At 33.5% G+C, this 12,722-nt stretch overlaps 1 pseudogene; it reads right to left on the minus strand.

Annotated features, from left to right (window-relative positions):
- Window positions 1-339: 339 nt before the first annotated feature.
- Window positions 340-10,345, minus strand: LOC122592066 (annotated as a pseudogene).
- Window positions 10,346-12,722: the final 2,377 nt, after the last annotated feature.

Raw genomic sequence — 12,722 nt, forward strand, 5'->3', positions numbered from 1 at the left:
GAGTGGCCAAGCCCGTCATTTTTCTCGATCTACCACCAGTCCACCACCATGCACCACCAGTCCGTCCTTTATATGTACAGGCCGTGAGATGGATAAACAGATTGTGATTTGTGAGCCATGAACGTTAAATAAAGGCTTATAATTTCAACGTTTTATACTTTACAGAGTTATAATATGTATTGATCAATTTAAGGATACAGAATTGTAGTATCATTTTCATTTTCATCCACTATATATAAAGATGAGATTAATTTTATCACAATATCACTTAAATGTTAAGTCACTTAGAGATGTTAAGCAAAACAAACCAATAAAATCAAATTTCTTTCGCACAAGAAATTGAATAAAAATTCATTCTTATATTCACTCCAAGGGGTATGTTTTCAGTACCTATATATATCAAACAAAATCAGAAGCATTAAACACACACAGGTTATGTAAAACCTTGGTGGCGTTGAGAATGCTACACCTCTAGATCTAGCCTTCACGGTATATACTACTATTGGACTACGGACTTTATGAGTACCGTCTGTCCAAACCAATGATCCACGCTCCATTGCCAATGGAGACTCAATCTTTCCTCTAACAGTCACCATAAAGGATATCTTCTGGTTTATTGCAGTAAACAGTAGACTGTTTGGCTCGACTGTAACCTTCAACCGTGATCCTACTTGTAAAGATGCAATATAGGTTGAATTGGCTGGACCCACATTTGTTACAGTTCTCGGAAAAGAAACCACAAATTCAGATTTAGTATCAACCTGTGCTGCCATAGATGGGTAATTAAGCTCTTTATGTGTGAGCTTCATGGTGCAGTTAACCTTCTTAGATGTAGAATGTCCAAGTTTTTCAGATATGTTGCACCAAATCTTATGGTATTCTTCCATAGAAGTTTCATACACAAGACCTGGATTCTTTGCCTTTAGTGGATCAATGTGGTCCGAGCCATATGCAAATTCAGCTTCTAAGTTGACGGTATCGTTGATTTCCCATGCTATAACACAATCAAACAAGGAGGATTAACATGATGTAATAGTTTATATAACTTAGTGACATCGCCAGAGAAACGAAAAGTTTCATAAAAAAGAGATGGAATAGCAAGATATATCATGCACTTACTTTTCAAAAGAAGATGAAATAAAGAAAATAAAGTGAGGTATATCTACCTCCTGTAATGCACTTCTATTCTACTCTATTCACAAAAATGCAAGAAAACGGTGGCGTATTGACACCATTCACCAAATTTCAGTTTCTACCCCCAAACTATATACCTTTTTACATTTTGTTCCCTCAGTATATAAGCTTTGACCTTATACTTTTTACTTATAGAGTATCTCTTTTCAAGCCCTCCCTCCAACTTAAGCCACTATAATTTATTAAACCATACACAAGATACACTCATTTCTTCCACATGTTTAATCTTCCTTTCACCCAAGTTAATCTTTAACCCTTTGACTTTTATTGCTGATTGGAATACCCAAAAAAGAAAACCCCAAAGGAAAGCACAGAGAAATATTACTAGTCTAGACATTGCTAGCCATGATGTTTTAATAACAATAACTGTATTTTTATCAGAAAAAAGTCTATCGTACTATATAATCCTACACTTTCAATTGAAAAATATTCATTTCCAATTGAACTTAAGTCGGCAATTAAAGAGAACTGGTCATACAGACCTCAAAGCAAAGTGACCATGGTCATAACAGCTTGGGTCTCTACATTTAATATAATAAAACATGTTGCTTATCATACTCAAAAGAGTTTCAATTATTAATATGTCAAGAAAATTACATTATCTTTTACGATGTTATAATGCATAAAACATTAAAAAAACATTACCTGTAGTCATTAAAGCGGATTTAATTGCTGAGGGACCATTGAGGGTGAAAGGACTTTACAAAAGCAGCTGCAGCAGTAACATGCGGGTAAGCCATTGACGTCCCTGATAATATATTGTACTTCACTGATCTTTTGTCTAATGGAGTTTCAGATGGTGAAGCCATTGGGGAATAAGCTGCCAGAATTTCCACACCAGGGGCCACCACATCCGGCTATCATACCATCAGATGTTCATTTAAAATCGTGTAACAAAAAATAAAAATGTCATACAAATGATTTATTCCAATAAATATGGGTCACTGATTATGTAACGGAATAGCGATAGTCATTTCTACGTGTTGAATATATCAAACTGAAAGTGAACGTTACAAGTAGTTTATAATAGGCTAATGTACTCTCAGGCTCCATTTCGATTCAGTTAAGTATGATAAACAAAACTTTTAACAAATGCTCCAGATAAGTACCTTTATGATATCTGGTATCCATTTGACCGGTCCTCGGGAAGAAAATACAGCAACCAGAGAAGCAGCTGGGTTCTTAATTACTTCACTTTTAAAAAATTTAACCACGGGCTTTCTGTTTGAAAGACGAGTAAAGATCAGAGTACTGCACTAAACATAATCATAATACATATTACTGAGAAGAGATGTTTACGAAAAACATCATTTACCTGGTAGAGTTTTTGTAGGATTTGACCAAATGGATGTCATCTACACTCAAGGCTGTTATAGGCAATGGTTTGACATTGGAAAAATTTCTTCCAGTGGTTGGCGCTATATAACCAAATGCACTGGTTTCTATAGGAGCATTTAGGTCAGGATAGGTATCACACAGAACAACTTTTTGTCTTACTATGCTTGGTTCTAAACATCATAGCAAACAACTCCTACAAAAAATGATATAAGTAATTTTACGGTTTTAAATTCTTATACCCGTATGAACTAATTGAAATAAAATTTACCTCGCATCTGTTTCTGAGCATGTTCTTGTCACTTCTTTCCCATAAAGAAGTGGCAATTCTTCTGATGGGAAAACATTGATAGAATCACCCTGTAAAATGCAGTTAAGCCAATTAAATCCATTAACTGTCAATTAATGAGTATAGAAAAAAATTTAATTAAGCACGCTTATTACAATAATTTCATTTAAGAAACAGTAAAGTATGTTTTAATTTGTTTTCTTGGTCATTCATCTTTCTTCACAAACAGTAAAGTGAAGGTGTGAGACAACACCACCCAACTTGGGTGAAATCCTCTCACATGTTAATTTTTTAATCTATAAAAATATAATGCATAAATAATGGACCCCATGATTTTTCCCATATTAAAAAATTAGCATGTGAGAGGGATTTCACCCAACTTAAGTGCCTAACAGCACCACCTTCACTTCCCCCCATATGGTAATATGTATTTTTTAATTATTATTTAAAAAAGTTTTTTTTTACTTATGTATATGACTAAAAAGACACTTGTCGCTTTAATACAACACGACGTGTCATTTAATAGAGACGACAATCCTGTTTTAGTTTATTGGTAGATACATACATATATATATATAAGGCAGGACATATAATAATACTCACCACTAGAAAAGTACCCTCCCCCATAAGGACTTTATCTATAATTCTCCTATCTGTATAACTTGCTCCGACAGAAAGGATCCATGGAAGCCAACCATTAACGGTATACGGAGCACGACCAGAGTTTCCAGCAGAATTTACCGTCAGTATTCCTCTCGCAATAGCATGGAAAGAACCAATTGCAATCGGGTCAGCATCCAACTCTAGAGGATACTCGTTCCCTATGGAGATCGAAATAATATCAACCCCGTCCGCGATTGCATCATCAAAAGCAGTCATCATATCAGTGAATGAGCAAAAAATTGTACAAACTTTATACACGGCTAATCGTGCAGAAGGAACGCCTCCTCTAGCAACTCCTTCTGCTAAACCGTAATAATTTGCGTCATTCACTTCATTCCCAGCTGCAATTGATGCAACATGGGTACCATGCCCAATCTCGTCTCTGGCAGAAAGACATATTGCTTCAATGCTACAGCAACGTGCTCCAATTATCTTCCTAAAATTTACAAGCCTTTAAAATTACGAAGGTTCTGAATTATGCAATAATAGGATAGATATAAAATAATGAGAACTGTTTCAAAAACTTGTATAGTAATATATAAAGTTCAACTTTTTCACAAAATGTGGATCATAGTTATTATTTGTCACCATAAGACAAAATCATTGCAGTTTGGAACAGGAAAGGAGCATGAATTCAATGCATATATCTTTAAGAAAATCTTGACCAAAAAGACACCCTAGTTAGTAGTTACTTTGATTAATATAAAAACAGATTCATTGATCATGACAATAGAAAGAAGCAAGTTATATATCCACATCAAGCATTTAACCAATATACTGTAGACGCAATCCAGATTTGATAGAACTTCACTTGATCGACTTCAAGTTATTACTGTAAGCAATAAATGCAACCAAAGTATACTTGCCATGAAGAATTTTACAACAGAACTTTAAGTTCAATTGCAGCACACAGAACATTCTTGATTTCTAAAGAGCCAAAATACAACGAAACATAAGAAAACACTCATGTTTAGAGAAGAGAGCTAATAAGAACTTTAACAATGATCTACGCAGTATATGCAGTAGATAAATCCTAGCACACAGTAATTATAGAAGTTTTATTGGATATCTATCAATAGTGGATAGTGTATAGTCTCTAAACCATACCTTTTACTGAATTTTAGAGTATTGGACTATTGGTATATACAATCTTTTAAATTACATAAATTTAAAAAGGTAACCGTACTTGTTACACGTGAAATTTTCGCCGCCCGCACACTCTCCTCTCCACTTTTCCGGAATAGGACCAAGACCTTCATCGCTAAAGCTGTCCAACTCTGGCCATATCCCACTATCAATGACTCCAATTATGATATCACTCTCAAAAACATGATTTCATTCAACCTGTCTCGGAAATCCCATAAAGTCCCAAGATCTTGTTGTCTGGAGTCGATGCTTTCGGCAAGGAAACACTGATAGGACCCCGTCAACACCTATTGAAGTATTCAACCAAAAGCAAGAACCATCATGCGTTTCAGCTAATGCATCAACTTGTATAATATGCTATTATACCATAAGAACGTGATTCCTTCTAAAGCTACTTCTATCATGCAATTGAGTAATTCTATATAAACCAGAAGTACAGAAAGTCATCAATCGTTATTAAGGTTGAGAGCTGAGAGATCACAATGTTATGTGTTAATTCACATGTAAATAGTGACAGACGTCCTTAATAAGTCTTAGAGTTGGGCCGGAAAGTTACAGCACTATCACTGCATCCTGTTTGTAATGTTAGTAAATTACATAATTGTTATTATTGTCAATTTCGGATGTAGTATTTTATGTTTGTTATTGATAATTACTTTATCGATTACTTTGTTTTTCTTTATAGATGCTTGTGCAACACACTGATCAAGAATCTACTGTATGTGTGTACCTTTCTTTTTGATACCTACATTTAAACCTAAGGGAAGAAGACAACTAAATTTCATCCATGTAATATGCCCTTAATCTATCGTTGCATGTTTCAATGGATGTTGAAGAGGCATGTGACTCATTATCGATGTAACTTTAGTTTTCACCATGTCTGACTAGATTTGTGCATATCTGTGGTTCAAAAAATATATCTTCCTTTCATAGACATTGCATCACTAATCCACCAAAAGTCGCAACTAAATACATGCATCCATCATAATTAAGCAAACTTACATAAACAAGCTTTTTCTGTTTTTTAATTCAAAATCAAAGTTGAGGATCATATAATCGATGCGATTATCTAACTAACCAGTCAATTTCTTTTGTTCATCTGCAGAGAGATATGCAGCAAACCCGTTGAAGCTTCTTCCATAGCTCCGTATAAGTGATTTGTTGGCAAAACTGTTTAGGTTTTAAGACATCAATACAAATTACAGTTTAAAATCTATAGTTTAAATTACAAATATACCTGGGATCAACAATTTGTTTGATAATTGCGGGGTGATGTGTTGAAGGCGAGTATTCGCCCTCCGGGAGGAATCTCATGTAAGCAATATATACCTGCAAAAAATAGTACTAGAAAAATGATACCTAGCAGGCTAGCAGTAAAAAAATTCTAATAACTCCTACTAATTATTCCCTCTGATAAAATAGCAGGCTGGGACTTATCAGAGTGTTTTGAGTTCCAAGTTACAGTCCCTTGAAGATGTCTGATAATCAATAAGGTCAAAACCTTTATTTAAACTCAACGAAGGCATATAGCACGTGATAATGTGATATCACAAAAACAACTTGTGATTCATCAGCTATAGATATATAAAGAACTTGTTTATCTATATTTCAATCAAAGACCAGCTCTAACTGAGCCATAGACACTCACTCACAGCTTGAGAGCAACTGTGAATTTTTTAATTCTAATATGATTTAATGATTTGAAGGACAGAGACAAGTATTTATAGCCAACTTACTATCGACCAATCATCATCAGACACACAGACTACACAATAATTTGGTTCCCCATTTAAAAGAGTAACCTATGTTGATCCAACCAAAATGAGCCATGTCATATATCTCCTCCATCGAATATATATAAAACAAATTTCAAACATGTGCATCTTAGGTCTAATCCAAGGCTTAAAAAAATACTAGCCTAATAATATAGACTTCATTTCATTGTGTTTTTTTTTCCTTAAAAGTAAAAACTAGCCCAAAACTATATATACATTACTTATAAAGCAATATACAGATCTACGTTTTTTTGAAATGAAATATATAGATCTGCTGACTAACCTTTCGTTCATGACCCACGGCCAAGACGGTAAAAACTGAAGAAATGAGTATGCATATAGTTAACAGATTAGCCATTGGCAACATTAGAATTCCCATACTCTCCTACAAACTGATTGATACCTCTAGGGTTTTAGGGAAGTGGTGGATGGTGAAGGTTTGGAGGGCCTGAGAAAGTCTACAGTATAGTTTGGCAGATATAGGTAATTTTATTGGAATTTCATAGAATGAGGATAAAAGGAATGAAGATAACAACTCAGAAGTCTTGGGCTAGTTTAATCCAAGATTTGGCAGCACTACAGTACAGTTGGAGCAAAAGCAACTAAAAATGGCAGATTCCACCATATAATTAACGAATATGATGACAGTACAGTATTGTATAATTATAGATCAGTTTTGTAAGATGACGGGCTCACTGTTTATGTATTGCTGGTCAGCAAGATTACCTATTTAGTTTACTCACCAATTATTATCATGTGTGTTACATTACATTTACCATCTGAAGACAAAAATATTAGTGAAAGAGATTGATATATATGGCATAGACATTTCAAATTTTCACAAATTGAGCAAGAAAAGCACTATTTTTCACATAGAATCTCACAAGACATTTATAGAACTGCATATGGTGGTCCAGAAAAAGATCTAAAAAGGGTTGGAGGGGAAGGAAAAATAGATAAAATCATTGTAAAAAACTATACCATCTTTAAACCATTGCATTTACATATATGCCTTTAAAAAGTAAAGACGAAAAATTGGAGGTTAGTGCTCAGGTTAAATTATTTATGCATCTATGTACTGCAAACATACATACACAAATAAAGACATATAGTTTAACTTCAAAAGTTAAGAGGTTAACAAGAGTATTCAAATTTTGTGTTGGCACAATCTTTTCATATATTTATTGTAGTTATTTCATTGAAATGGATGTTAGGCTTGGTTTTAAATGTTGTGAGGCGCACAGAAGAGACAGGGTCCTTTTCCGAAGCGCAAAGTGCAAAGGGGGCGGAATTTTGGTACGCGAGGCGCACGCTTTTGGGGGAAAAAATTAAAAATAATTATTTAGTAATTATAAGTTATAACACATAAAATACTAAAAATCCATCATATATATAAATATATATAACCCTTGTACGTAGCAAAAACACCTTTAAGTAGCAAAACAACCTACTATTCAAGTTTTTGGAAAAATTCATGAGCCGGTAACAAGGGAAAAATAACCACCTTAGCAAAACTAACCTTTACTGTACAAATATCAATACTAAAATTAATATATATATATACACATATAGGGTTGGGTTATATTAGGGACTCTTTATTTTAGGGACCATTAGGGACATGTACCTTACACATGTGTAAGTTGTACCTTACACATGTGTAAGTCGTGGTGGTGGTGGTTGCCGTCGCCGGAGGATCATGGTGGTGGTCGGAGATTATGGTGGTGGTGGTGGTGGTTGTATAACTTACATATGTGTAAGTACAATGTAAGTTGTACTTACACATGTGTAAGTTGTGGTGGCGGTGGTCGCCGTCGCCGGAGAATCATGGTGGAGTCGGAGATGATGGTGGTGATGGTGGTCGGAGATGATGAAAAATGAATGATTGAGAAGTGTCCCTAATGATCCCTAAAATAAGGAGTCCCTAATTTAACTTTTTCCTACACACACACACACACACACACATATATATATCACAAGAGTTTTGGGAAGTGACAGGGGCTGCACCTAGGTGCGCATTGCGCTTAAGCAAACTTGAGGCGCAAATTTTAAAAACAAGATGCTAGGAAATAATGAAAATCAGTGTAAAATTTTATTTATATACTATTTAGAACATGGTACAAAGTCATAAATTTTTACTTTTCAATATAAGTCTCCTCAAGGGCACAATAACTTGCATAAAGAGAATAGCAAATCACGAATCAATTTTTGTACCATTTCACAACGTCTACTCCAGATACAAAAAATCTTGCATAACTCATAAATCCTATTTAGCAAGTTAACAGAAACTGTTGGGACTACTGGAACTTCATAGCAAGGGCATAATGACCTCACACGTATCGTATCTGACCTTCCTAATGGGCATTATCATAAGATTTTGTTGAAGACTATGTCCAATGTATAGCATTATCATAAGATTTTGTTGAAGACTCAGATTCTAATACAATAAATGTTCTTAGCAAATAAAATGATGCAAGTAGCAACATTGTTGGTAACAATGCAAAAAATATGTGTGTATTTCTTTGACCAGTAATTGAAGATGAGGCATATATACATTTTTATCTTTCTATTCAACTGCCGCCAGTGCACATTAATACAACATATAGTCCTCATGTATACCAGGTTATAGTCAGATAATCAGGAACAAAAGCCCAAACTTTATTTTGGTTTTAACATAAGGAGGTTGTATATATGCATTAAAAGATGCACTTTGGATGACTTTTTAACTTTTTTGAGACTAACACAACCTAAATCAACCCGTTCATAATTATATAGGTCAAAACTACCACTTATAATTGTACATAGAATGGCCACCGCACCCAACATAAAATGAAACAATTACATCTGACCTGCTTGCATTTTGTTTTTGACCGACAATCTATCTTACTCCTAATCCTAAACTAACACAACTGCCTAGGATGCAACCTAGGACTTCCGTAAAACCCCCAATAAGAAAAGAACCGTGGCACTAAAACCCTATGGTATACATTTAACAAGTTTTGCCTTTTTTGAAACACCGATTATCACTTAATGGCCGGAAAAAAAAAAAAAAAAAAAAAAAAAAAAAAAAAAAAAGATGGGTTCTTTAGCTACTGTACCTGAGATAGAAAGATGTAATTTCGGCAGCTCAGAGTATGAATTTGGTTCCTTATAAGGATCAGGTGGCTTTACCAAGTGCAGTGGCTCTCCGATTATGCAAACAATCCTGTTTTTCTTCATGCTTCACAATTAAATCCTTGATGACTGCACCACAAAAAGGTAAATGAGTCAAAGTTCCGAAATTGCAATTTTCTTTTGTTCCTAACATTTTGTTCTGACCTCATAGTTTTCTATTTATAACAAGACCTTAATTTAAAACCCAGACTTGAAAAACAGCCAAATACGGAAACATTGAGAAAAAAAACATTATTCACAACCAATTTAGTACTCTTGTTGTTGGATCAGCATAAAAAAAAAATCATAATTATTCACAATCAACTTAGTAATTTGTGTTGCATTTGTGTTTACATAGCGCTATATATAAGACACAGGATATCATGGTATATTGGTATCACCCGAATATATACATATAAACACAAACTAAGGAAATAGTGGGCTTAATTACTGGTCGTGATTATGATAAGAGGCAAGCAGTCAGTGATGTTGAAGCATATCGAGAGAAGAGATCCGGTATCATACCGCCATTGTTAACCAACAAATCAATCAAAATCAAAACTTTTGTTAGATTTAAAAAAGGGAAATATATATATTATGGGTGGTAGTGTACAAGCTTGGAAGCAGAAAATACAAGACTGTGAATATAATCATCATGATGATAATTGGAGAACAAGATGTATCTTCGAATAATCAGTTTATTGTTTGGATGATGAATAGGAAGAAGAAAACTGTAGGAGTAATTGCTATATATATATACAATCATATACTGTATATATATAAATTTTATTTATATATGGAAAAACTGCAAAAGTGAATGAATTTGGAGAAAAGGGATTGTTTTGATTACTGTAAAAAGAAGTGTAGAAGGAACAAAATGGTCAAAGTGCATCAAGCTTTTTAGGCAAAGTAAAAATCTCACACTGCCATTGTATTAGCCTTAAAAGGTCCCTACCAACAACTTTAACAAAGCTTTTGGTAGACCTTATTTTATCATTGTCATTTGGGGAGAGATATTTTTATAACAAAATTTGGCCATCTATAACAAATATATAATTTTTCATGCACGGAATACAACTGGTTGATGTAGGTTTTGTTGTAAATGACAAAAAGTTGGTGTAAGAATATCATTTCCTTTGTCATTTAGCTCAGCTCAACGACCTAAACTAAATATAAAAATTTATATAGCTTATGTATATTACACATGTATAAAATGCAACAAAAAATCAACCCTGAAAGTTTTTTTCTACCTTTGGTATAAACTGAAAGTAGCCTATCTACCTTTATTAGGGGTAAGACTATTTACATCTCAACCTCCCTCATACACCACGATATTGAGACCCAGACCCGGTCCCGAGGATTTAGATGCTCGGGGCTTGATGGTCAAAATTATGCTCATTTCAAAATATTTAAATAGTGCGACACAATATTTTTAAAGGTTTGGAGCCTAGTCAAGTTAGGCGGCTCATCCTCACGCATAAATTATTGAAATAAAAAGTTACAAATTTACAATTTGAGGAGCTAAAACTTGAATTAAAATTACAACATATAAATCATCAAAAATGATTTCTACGTGAATTTTTTGTTGCAATTAAAATTGTTAACCTGTTTAGCCGCTCTTCACTCATGGTATTTCGTAATTAAAACTTCAATCATTTTAGTTGTCCACTGTTGACTTTCAAAGTCTTTTTGTCTCAACTTTGATCACAAGTATATTTGTTTATATTCTATAACACATGATATAAAATATATAAATGAATTTGATTTTAAACGAACTTTTCAATGATATAACTTTCATCAAGTATTACATAATACAAACAAAAATATTTACGGTCAAAGTTAAAGCAAAAAGACTTTGAAAGTCAACACTGGACAACTAAAATGAAACGGATGGAGTATTTTACTAAAGTAAAATATCAAAATATCATAACTCAAGTTAAAGATAATAAGATAGATACGAGTTTTAATGATTTGATCGAAAAGATTCGGATAATAAAACAAATAGTGATGTTTCTTAACTTTGAATTTCAATTGGGTATTCTTTTAACTTTTTCGTTTCCATTTAACATAATAGAGGCAAAAAGCGAAATAGTAGATGGGCTATGCACAAACTTAGCTTGTGGACAAAAAACTGGGCCTAATATATTCTAACATGGACTTACAGCCGTTGCCCCCTAACATTCTGCTGCTATGGGCTGTCGCCCTTTTGGCCCAGCAGCAAGGCCGGCTCTGTTGAGACCTTTAACCCGTATAAGACGTCATTGAGAGTTACCTTTGTATAAAATGCAACAAAACACAGATTACTAGTGTTTTCGAATCAAAAGATGACAATATAGAGGTTTTTATTTATTTATTAAGTATTGAGTGTATTAAGTCACTGAATATATAAATAATATTTGTATATATTAAGTAAAACAAAAGTAATTGATGGTTAATTATTTTTATTTATTAAATTAAAATTTTAATTTAAATTTAATTATTAAGTTTATTAAATAAAAATGAAACAAAAAAGTGATTTTATGGATGACTCAAAAAGATGTTAATATGACGAAGGCTTTTAGTCTTACTTTCAACTCTCATGCTTTGAATTTGAGGTGTTGACTATGTTTCTATTGGCTCTTTGTTGCTTAGCTTCATAGATTGTGAATTTGTCATTGAATCGCAAATGGGGTTTGAAATTGCATTTCATGTGCAAGAAACAATATATGTCATTAGAAGTGATCAAACTGACACATGAGATAATATTTAACTAACATATATGTCCTTTAATTACATTTTTTTTTTTTGAAAAGATATAAAACCCAAACAAGTTTATGCCCCGATGGGTAACTAAAAACCCTCAATATCTTCACACTAATCTCGGGCAATTAACAGTTGATCTCATTGGCATCTTAAACTTTGCATCTTGACCAATTGACACACCGAATATAAATGTTATAATCCACGTAATTAATCTGACTGTCTTGCCCCTCTCAGGCAATAGAGAACAAAGTTCAGTTCTTAACAGCGAATAATTTAATATAATTTTGTGTAATTTAACAGAAGAGTATATTTGTCATTAAAAAAACTTACTCTTTAAAGTTTCAATCAACTATTGGCCATATTATTGTTTCAAGATATTTTTTGTTTTCTGAACCTAACTAATTATCGCCCAGTAAGTTTTTCCCAAT

Source organism: Erigeron canadensis, chromosome 3, assembly GCF_010389155.1.
Source record: "Erigeron canadensis isolate Cc75 chromosome 3, C_canadensis_v1, whole genome shotgun sequence".
Taxonomy (NCBI): domain Eukaryota; kingdom Viridiplantae; phylum Streptophyta; class Magnoliopsida; order Asterales; family Asteraceae; genus Erigeron; species Erigeron canadensis.